This window comes from Schistocerca nitens, chromosome 3 (genome assembly GCF_023898315.1).
Source record: "Schistocerca nitens isolate TAMUIC-IGC-003100 chromosome 3, iqSchNite1.1, whole genome shotgun sequence".
Classification (NCBI taxonomy): Eukaryota; Metazoa; Arthropoda; class Insecta; order Orthoptera; family Acrididae; genus Schistocerca; species Schistocerca nitens.
This window is the reverse complement of record NC_064616.1, coordinates 927,622,494-927,632,109: the sequence shown is the minus strand read 5'-3', so window position 1 is coordinate 927,632,109 and position 9,616 is coordinate 927,622,494.

Below are 9,616 nucleotides of genomic sequence, written 5' to 3'. Positions count from 1 at the left end.
GACAATACAGACGACAGTAATCAGCTGGTAGAGCCATCTATCGGTAGGTCCGGTAGTTGAGCATCCCTGATTTTGCTAGCTTTAGACGCCTGTCAGGCAGACAGCGACTATCATTATCTTTGCATGTATATGGGCGCTCTCCTTTGTAACACGAGGAGTTAACCCAGTCAAACTTCCAATTAGCTAACCACGTTTTGGTAATCGGGGTTTAACGTTGGTGCAGCACAGGGACAACGTAATCTTCACTAGGATAAACTTCACAAGAATAATCTTCACAAGGATTTAAAGTCACTTAGTCTTGTACAAAAAGGTGTGCATTATTCACGAACACACATTTTCAATAGCTTGCCAGCAGCCATAAAAAGCTTAACAACCAATGAAATTCAGTTAAAGAGAAGCCTAAAGGATTTAATGGTGCCCAACTCCTTCTACTCCATTGATGAATTTCTTAGTAAAACCAACTGATTTGTATATAAATACAACATAACTTCTGCACAATTTCAGTGCAACAATGTGTTCATTGAAAATTTGTGTGTGTGTGTGTGTGTGTGTGTGTGTGTGTTTTAGTATACTCTAACTTCTGCACCATTTCAGTGCAGTAATGTGGTCATTGTAAATAAGTATTACAGTAGTTGTATTACCTTATAAATAAATAAAAAACTTTTTTATTTTAAATTCAATGCATTAGTATTTGTAAAATGACTCTTAGTGTTCATTTAAAAATGACGATCATTCCACTTGGGACCTGTGGAATGGTACATTAGCTTATATGTTTTAGTCGTAAATATTTGTCATGTATTGTTGTTTTTCTGACATGTTCCACATCCTGGAGGACCTCCTCACTACGGATCAATTGGAATGAAAGTAAATCTAATCTAATCTAATCTAATCGCTGTTAAGTTTTAACCGTGTTCACAGGACCCTCAGTTATCTTGCTTTGTAATTGGCATTGGTGTAGTTAGCAGTAGAACTACCAAAACCATCTGATTCGTTTAATTCAATTTTAAATTTTTCAAATAATTTCGACATAAAATCATTTCTCTTAATCTTTATTTCTATGTAAAAATAGACTCAATCTTCTTTAACAAGCAGTAAGCATAATGACTATTACTTTCAATTCCAAATATATTTAAATTTTTAATGACAAACTATATTTATATCTATGTTTTGTATAAAAATTTGAAAAATAACATGTCGTTTGTGTACCAAAACATTGTGTGAAATGTCAAAATGTTTCCATTTAACATATTTTTAGTTACCGTTTTTTTCCAACCTTTTCCACAAGTTAAACTTCTGGAAAACTCATTTTCAACAGATTTTGTTCATAAAACGTTTCACTTCTTCACTATTTAACTTGTAATTTATATCTGATTCTATTGGAAAGAGCTATATCTTCGATTTCAAAAATTTCTGTTGACCAATTAGCTGTAAGTCCTTTTCCAATAATTCCTTAATAATTTGCTTATGCTTACTTTAGCACCAATTTTGTATTTAGAATTTGTAACTAAAAATCTGTTACATATACATTTTTCAATAAGATTTCTTTGTTTACATATTTTTGCGTATTTTTATTGTTGTATGTTTTGTTTTATAATATTCACAAGGTTTTAACTAAATCTACCCATTTATAATTTTCTTAAAAAACCAATTTTTCCCCATATTTTTCGTTTAATGTTCTATTACATCATTCAACAGTTTCTTTTTAGTCATTAATGGTTGAAAAATGGTCTAAATTATATTTTTATTTAGATCTTGAAGTTTATCTATTATAAATTTATTTACCATGATCTGTTGGTAAATTTTTTGTTTTTCTTCGACTCAAATATTTTTTCAGAAGAATGAACTATATTTTTACCTGTATTATCTTTTACTGGAGTAGCAAAGCAAATTTTGAAAATATGACTATAGCAAATAATTAATATTTAAATCGTTTATTTTATTCAAAATTCCTTTTACTTTACCAGTATCCATTTTGTGTATGTCAGCCAGCCATAAATCATATGTTCCAAAAGAAAACACATTTTTTCGTTCATATTTTTTTTCTCATCCCTATATGTAACTCATTAAGAATTTGATTTTCTTAGTTTCCGAAATTGAACAAATACCTTTAATTCTTTGTCTTCCATTTTAGTTGTTACTCCACTAGGGTTATGGGTTTCAGTTTTTCAGTTCTTTTAAATTAAAAAAAGTAGTTGTGAGTGTAATTGTCTATTGATATAAATGAAAAATTATTAATTTTTTAATTACTTTGCCAAACATGAAATCTTCACATCACCTGGAACAGTTTGAATTGATCTTATACAGATCTTATACTGATAATTTTACATTTATTTAATATTATTATTGATTGAATAGTATTAGTTACCTTATACTTTTTGTCAAACACACTTGCCGAATTATGAAAATCATCCAGTGATAATTGTTTACTGATATTTCGATCAATAACAACTTTTTTCTGGAATATCTGTACACAAATGAGTGTGTTTTTAGGTCGTTTTCGTTTTTGGTAAAATAATTTGATAGATTAATTTTATTATGTTGACTAATCTTTTCATTAAAGTGTTTAATTATAATAAATATTCGCTTGAATTGAAGTACTTGTATATGCAGTTTTTATAACATATTCTTATTCTAAGTATTGTTTAGTAACATCATCATAACAATTTGGATCTTTAATATCTACAAATCATATACCTTTAAAATCAATATGTCTCTTAGTTTTTTGAAAATATTACATAATTCCATAGGAACTTATTTTATGATATTATGTTTCATATTTTCTGATTAATTAATACTTCTAAATTAACTGCTTCAACTAGTACTAACTGATATTATAATTCTCCATAAATTTAAACTAATATTGAACATATGACACATACATAATACTTTTAAAACAATTAGATGTAAATGACTACAAAAAATTCCCTAACATTTTGTGTCCTTTTGACTTTATAATGTAAATCATTTTTTCTTAAATAATGTACTGGTTGTTTTGGTGTACTTCCTCCAAATGAATGAAAACCAAGTTTTATGTCTTTATTCTTAATATAACAAATTGAATGCCTTAAAAAACGATGTATCAAAATTTACTGTTCCACATTCTAAAGTTCTTGGTTGATGCAGTAATTCATCAATCATAAAAAACACGAAAATACTATATTTTTAATTTTTGTATCTCAAAATCAGGGCAACGGCCTTGCTACAGTGGATGCGTCGGTTTCCGAGAGATCACCACAGTTAAGCGCTGTTGTGCATGGTTGGCACTTGGATGGGTAACCATCTAGGTTGCCATATGCTGTTGCCAGTTTTTGGGGTGGACTCAGCCCCGTGATGTTAATTGAGGAGCTACTCGACCGAACAGTAGCTGCTTCGGTCAAGAAAATCATTATAACGATCGGGAGAACAGTGTGCTGAACCCATGCCCCTCCTATCCGCATCCTCCTCTGAGGATGAGATGGCGGTTGGATGGTCCCGATGAGCCACTTGTGGCCTGTAGATGGAGTGGTTTTTGTATGTCAAAATCACATAAAGTATAACTAAATTTTGTGATTATTTCTATGAAATTTTTTCCGCTTTTGATTCAACTTCCTCTCTTTTCTGTATCTAAATTACATTGATCTTCTATTTCCTTATCACTTTTTTATTTATAACTGTATTTGCAACAGCTGCAGATGTTGAGCTAGAACCTAATAAAGATGGTAAAGTGGACAATAGTAATGCAAAAAGCCACCTTCATGTTCTATTTCTTTTTTTCGTTTCATATTGAATTATTTTTCTTTTAACTAGAATATTTTACCTAATAAGTAAATTTCCATTGGTTTTTATCTCTTTTTTATCGTCAATTAAAAGTGGTTCATTACTATTTAATCTCCATTATGCATTTTCACTGTAATTGATTAATATCACTATTTGGACGTTTAGTATAAACAACACTAAAGTTATTCATTTACATGGATTAAAAATCAATAAAGAAGCCTTTTATGAATCCCATCCTTTATCATCAACATTTAAAGTAATTCCTAATTTTCTTTTTTCATAAATTATTCCTCTAACAGCTGTTACTGCAAATTTTTTATTACCTGAGGATTGTTTGAATACATTTTTTGTTTTGCAATTAATGGAAGTTCTTTATCTACTTCATGTCTTATTTTTAAAAATATGTTATCTTTGTAAGTAATAATGTTTTTCATTGTCTTCATCTAATGATTTAATTTCTTTATCACTTCTGGGAAACCTTTCTTCTATTTTTGTTCCAGGTCAGCAATAAATATATTCAGGAAAATGTAATTTAAATGGCAGTTTTTTGATTAATGTATTATCTAAACCTCTACCAAATTTTATACTCTTTCTAAAATGTGGGTGGTCAATTATTCTAAAATCTAATTAAATAAGGACTTTCTTTTGGATCATTAATAATAAAATCACTTAATTTGTTTGAAAAGATTTGAATTTTACCAATTCTTTCTTATGTTAATTTTTATTTCCAGCTGTTTCTTAGTTATGAATTACTGTTATACTATCAATTGTCAAACATCATTCATCCAAATGTAATCTACTGCTTTTTCTGTATATTTCTTTACTGAACCTTCACCAACTTTTTGAAATGAATAGTTAAGATTCCTTTTCGAAAAACTAGGAAATTAATCTTCTACAATTGTTTCCATCAAATTATTATATTTATATCCTTTACTTTAATTTATTTTATTTGGATTATTTTCAGGGTATACAGCATTTGAGAAGAATAAAATTCTAGCATAATTTTGTAATCGAACACAATAAAATTAGCCACCTAAATCATCCATAGTAATTTTTTTAGTTAAAAGATTTAGTAATCCATCTCTAACTTCATATTCTTTATTACCTATAGTTATTTGACCACAGTGGAATTTAACTGGTCATTTGTCAACATATTTAAATTGTTCTACAGGTATTAATACAAAAATTGTATATTCAATATGTCTTATAAATTTTAAGTTTTTCTGCTTATATTTGTTTTTAACATATTGCCTCTTAATTTTTTGTCTTTCTTTTTCATAATTCTCTTCTAACTATTTACCTCTGATTCACTTAATGTATAATCTCTTTTATGATATTCATATTGTTTAGTTATTTGAATATCGATATATTCTTCTAAATAATGTAGATTATAAGGAACCATCTGTTTGTCAACTTTCTTCAGTTGCTTCTAACTCACTATCACCTAATCCTTCGATTACTTGCTTAACTTGGTCAATTGTATCGATATCGTGCTGAACCTCGTTTTTGAAATTTTAGTAATTTATTCTTTAAACATCTATTTTAATTGTTCTTTTATTTTGTTTAGTAGTGTAACTACATCTGGACCATATTTTCAAGAGTGTCATTATGGATTACAAACAATAATCATTCTCATTTTATATCTGAATCTTATATTCGTCAATTATGTTTAACATTTACATTCATCGTTAATGTTTAACGTTTATGCTAAGATTTTTGTTCAACATTTATGTTTAACGTTGTCATTTAATGTTCAAAAATACTTGATCATTTCTCTGTATTCACCATTATTAATTTTTCTTATCCTATTTTTTGTTATAAAACCCAATTAATTTATATTCCAATAGTTACTACATAGTTGTATAAAGTCATCAATTTTTAAATCACCAGCAAAAAATCCATTATGAATATGATTTTAGTTTCTGTCATCTTCAATGATAATATTTAAGAATTTAGTGTGTCTTTAACAAATTGTTGTGCTATTTTCGAATAAATCTGATCTTAATAAAAACAATCTATTCCTTTATTTCTACCTCTAGAAAAATATTCTCTAAGTATACCTTGATTTTCAAAAATTATATCATCAAAAACTGCAACTGAGCTATATTTTCATTCTTTTATTGCATTAATTTCATCATAATTTATATTAAAAGTCAAAATTTTTCATTATTTTTTGCTTCTATTATTTCACGTTTTTCATAAATTGTTGTTGTTTTGGATCACCAAAACTTTTATAATAAATTCACAAATGAAAATTTTATTCAAATGTAATCATCAAGGAGTTAGAATATATTTAAATATCATTAGAGTGCCTTTTCCTCAACTGATTGGTCCTACTATTGAATATCGAATAGAATTTTATAAATGTTTACAATGTTTATCTTTTAATTTCTATTAACTAATTCTTATCTCTTTTATTTATTTACATAAATTTTAGTATTATAAAAGAGTTGAATATTTCAATTGAGTGATAATTCTTCTGTTCTTATAAAATCATTAGGTATTAGAGTAAGAGAAATGTAAAAAATATTTCACGAGTGTGTTCTTTATACAACTTTTTAAATCCCAAATATTATATCAAAGCTGATAAAGTATACACTAACAAAGAAACGATAGATATTCATGTTGGTCAATGTAGTTTGAAAATTTTGGAAAAATTCATTTAATTGAAAACCCCAAATATCCACATTAAACAAGATATAATTTTAAATATTATCGAAAGTGATGTTAAATTATTAATGAATAAAGAGGATTGTTTTGGTTGAATTTTAAGATTTAATAATCTAATTATTGAGGCAAATAAAAAACAGTTGCTAATATTGTTTCTAAATTTATTCCATTTGTATTAATAAATGTTAATTTTAATTTAGCTGATAGAATGTTTGTTAAACATAATGATTGGTTTCATAGAGAGACTATTGTTATTTCCTCACTAAACCAAATGCTGGATATGGAGGACGAATAATGTATAAACCAAATTATTCTTTAAATATTCCAGATTCCGATTTTATTCAGAATTTAAGAATTACTTTGCTTATGAAAAAGATAATTTGATTGACTTCAGTGGTTCTTGGATAATAATCATTTTAAAAATTAATAAATAATTTTGTTTGTTAATAAATCATGAACAAGACTGAGAATTATCAATTTTACTCATTTCCTGTAAAAGAGAAAACAACTTCATAACGACGAAACAGAATATTATTATTAATGTTGCTGATGGTTGGATTCATACAACTATTCATAACTTTATATGATATTTGATGTTGTTCATGCAGGTGGAACAGATTTTTCAATTTATGCTGTTAAATCGAATATTATACTATTTGATAATTATGTGTTATATTTGTTTGATGTTATTAAAATTAACAAAGGGATCAATATTTTTTCTAGTATCGAATATCCATATCTTTTTTTCATCAACTCTTTTTCGATGTCTTGATCTCCATCAAATGAATTAGCTGTGGAAGACCATATTCTAAACAATGACAAATTAAAAATAAACAAAATGAAATATATGGTCCATTAGAACTACCTGGAAAATTTTTAAAGATTCTAAAGAAATAATTTGGGAAAAGCAGTTAACAGCAATTTTCACTTGGAGTTCAAGAAAATATCAGGATGATTCCGTTGTTCGTTGGGATACTAATAATGTCAATAATAAACTTCTAAGTGAAGGTAAAATTATAAAAGGTATGGAATTCTTGTTACTGTTGTTAAATTTTAACGAGAGTATTCACTTGAACTAGAACAAGAAAGATTCAAAAATTCAGAAATTGCAGTTCCTTTCTTGAACTACAACAGTTGAAATTTCTGGATTGAACAGAAGAAGAAATTTAGAACTTGGAACTACTAATTATTATAGTTTTTCTGAATCTGATATGACTTACCATTGAAATAATTCATCTTTATTGAATCAAGTTGAATTACAGAATATTTGTGTAAAGAATGGAAGAAATGAATTTTTTCCTCAAAAATAATGGATTCCTGATGAATCGAATAATATTTTGAAACTTTATGGTACTTCTGAGATTTTTAAACAATAACTCAATAAAATAGCAATGTAAATGTAAATTTATTCAGCTTGATTCAAAATTATCGTGTCTATATAATAAATATGTATACTCAAAAAAATTATAACATTATTTGCATTCTAACCAAAATATACCAAATGCTATCATTGCATACATAATGAAATATGGTGGAAAGGAATTTAACTTATGATTTACAACACAGAATACTTACTGAAAAATTTTAATTAGGTAAATGAATAAAATATTAGAAAAAGTTATAGAAGTATTTGATTGAAAGCCCGCATCTCGTGGTCGTGCGGTAGCGTTCTCGCTTCCCACGCCCGGGTTCCCGGGTTCGATTCCCGGTGGGGTCAGGGATTTTCTCTGCCTCGTGATGGCTGGGTGTTGTGTGCTGTCCTTAGGTTAGTTTGGTTTAAGTAGTTCTAAGTTGTAGGGGACTGATGACCATAGATGTTAAGTCCCATAGTGCTCAGAGCCATTTGAACCATTTGATTGAAAAATTCATTACATTTCTTTTTCAAGTATTTCCAGAAAGACAGACAAAAGAAAAACTGATAAATTTACATTTTCAAAAATTATAACATTTATGAATAAAATTTTCCAAATTTTTTAAATGTTTAGTTTCAAAAATTTAATATTTACAAAATTTTAAATTTTCAATTTGAATAATTTATTAATTTAAAATTTGTAAAATTTTCACATTCAAAAAAATTGAAAATATAATTTTTTCTATGTGAATAAAAGCAACACAGAATGAATATGACCGGTACTGGTACCATTGAAAATCTAGTAAGCAAACTTAAGAGTTATAGTAATCAGAATGAGATTTTCACTCTGCAGCAGAGTGGGCACTGATGTGAAACTTCCTGGCAGATTGAAACTGTGTACCGAACCGAGACTCGACAGTTTTAATCCGCCAGGAAGTTTCATATCAGTGCACACTCCACTGCAGTTTGAAAATCTCTTCTAGAAACATCCTGCATGCTGTGGATAAGCCATGCCTCTTCTATTTCCTTTCTTCCAGGAGTTCTATTTCTGCAAGGTTCCAGGAGAGCTTCTGTGAAATTTGGAAGGTAGGAGAAGAGGTTTTGGCGGCAGTAAAGCTGTGAGGATGGGTCGTTAGTCGTACTTGGGTAGCTCAGTTGGTAGAATATTTGCCAGCTGAAGTGGCCATGCGGTTAAAGGTGCTGCAGTCTGGAACCGCGAGACCGCTACGGTCGCAGGTTCGAATCCTGCCTCGGGCATGGATGTTTGTGATGTCCTTAGGTTAGATAGGTTTAACTAGTTCTAAGTTCTAGGGGACTAATGACCTCAGCAGTTGAGTCCCATAGTGCTCAGAGCCATTTGAACCATTTTGAACCATAGAATATTTGCTCACACAATGCAAATGTCCCGAGTTCAATTCTTGTAGCCGGCCGGAGTTGCCGTGCGGTTCTGGGCGCTACAGTCTGGAGCCGCGTGACCGCTTCCGTCGCAGGTTCGAATCCTGCCTCGGGCATGGGTGTGTGTGATGTCCTTAGGTTGGTTAGGTTTAAGTAGTTCTGAGTTCTAGGAAACTGATGACCACAGCAGTTAAGTCCCTTAGCGCTCAGAGCCATTTGAACCATCAAGTCTTGTTCCAGCACACAGATTAATGTGCCAGGAAGTTTCAGTTACAGTAATGGTTATGGAGAAGTGTTCACTAAATTAACAGAACTGAAAAAGCTAAATCTTAAAGTATTTGAAAAGCTGAAACTCTGGTAACTGCAATGGTCAAAAAGTTGTATTACTTTTAGATGATAAATATAAAGCTACTATTCCCGATTGCTATACTAAAATCCTTTCAG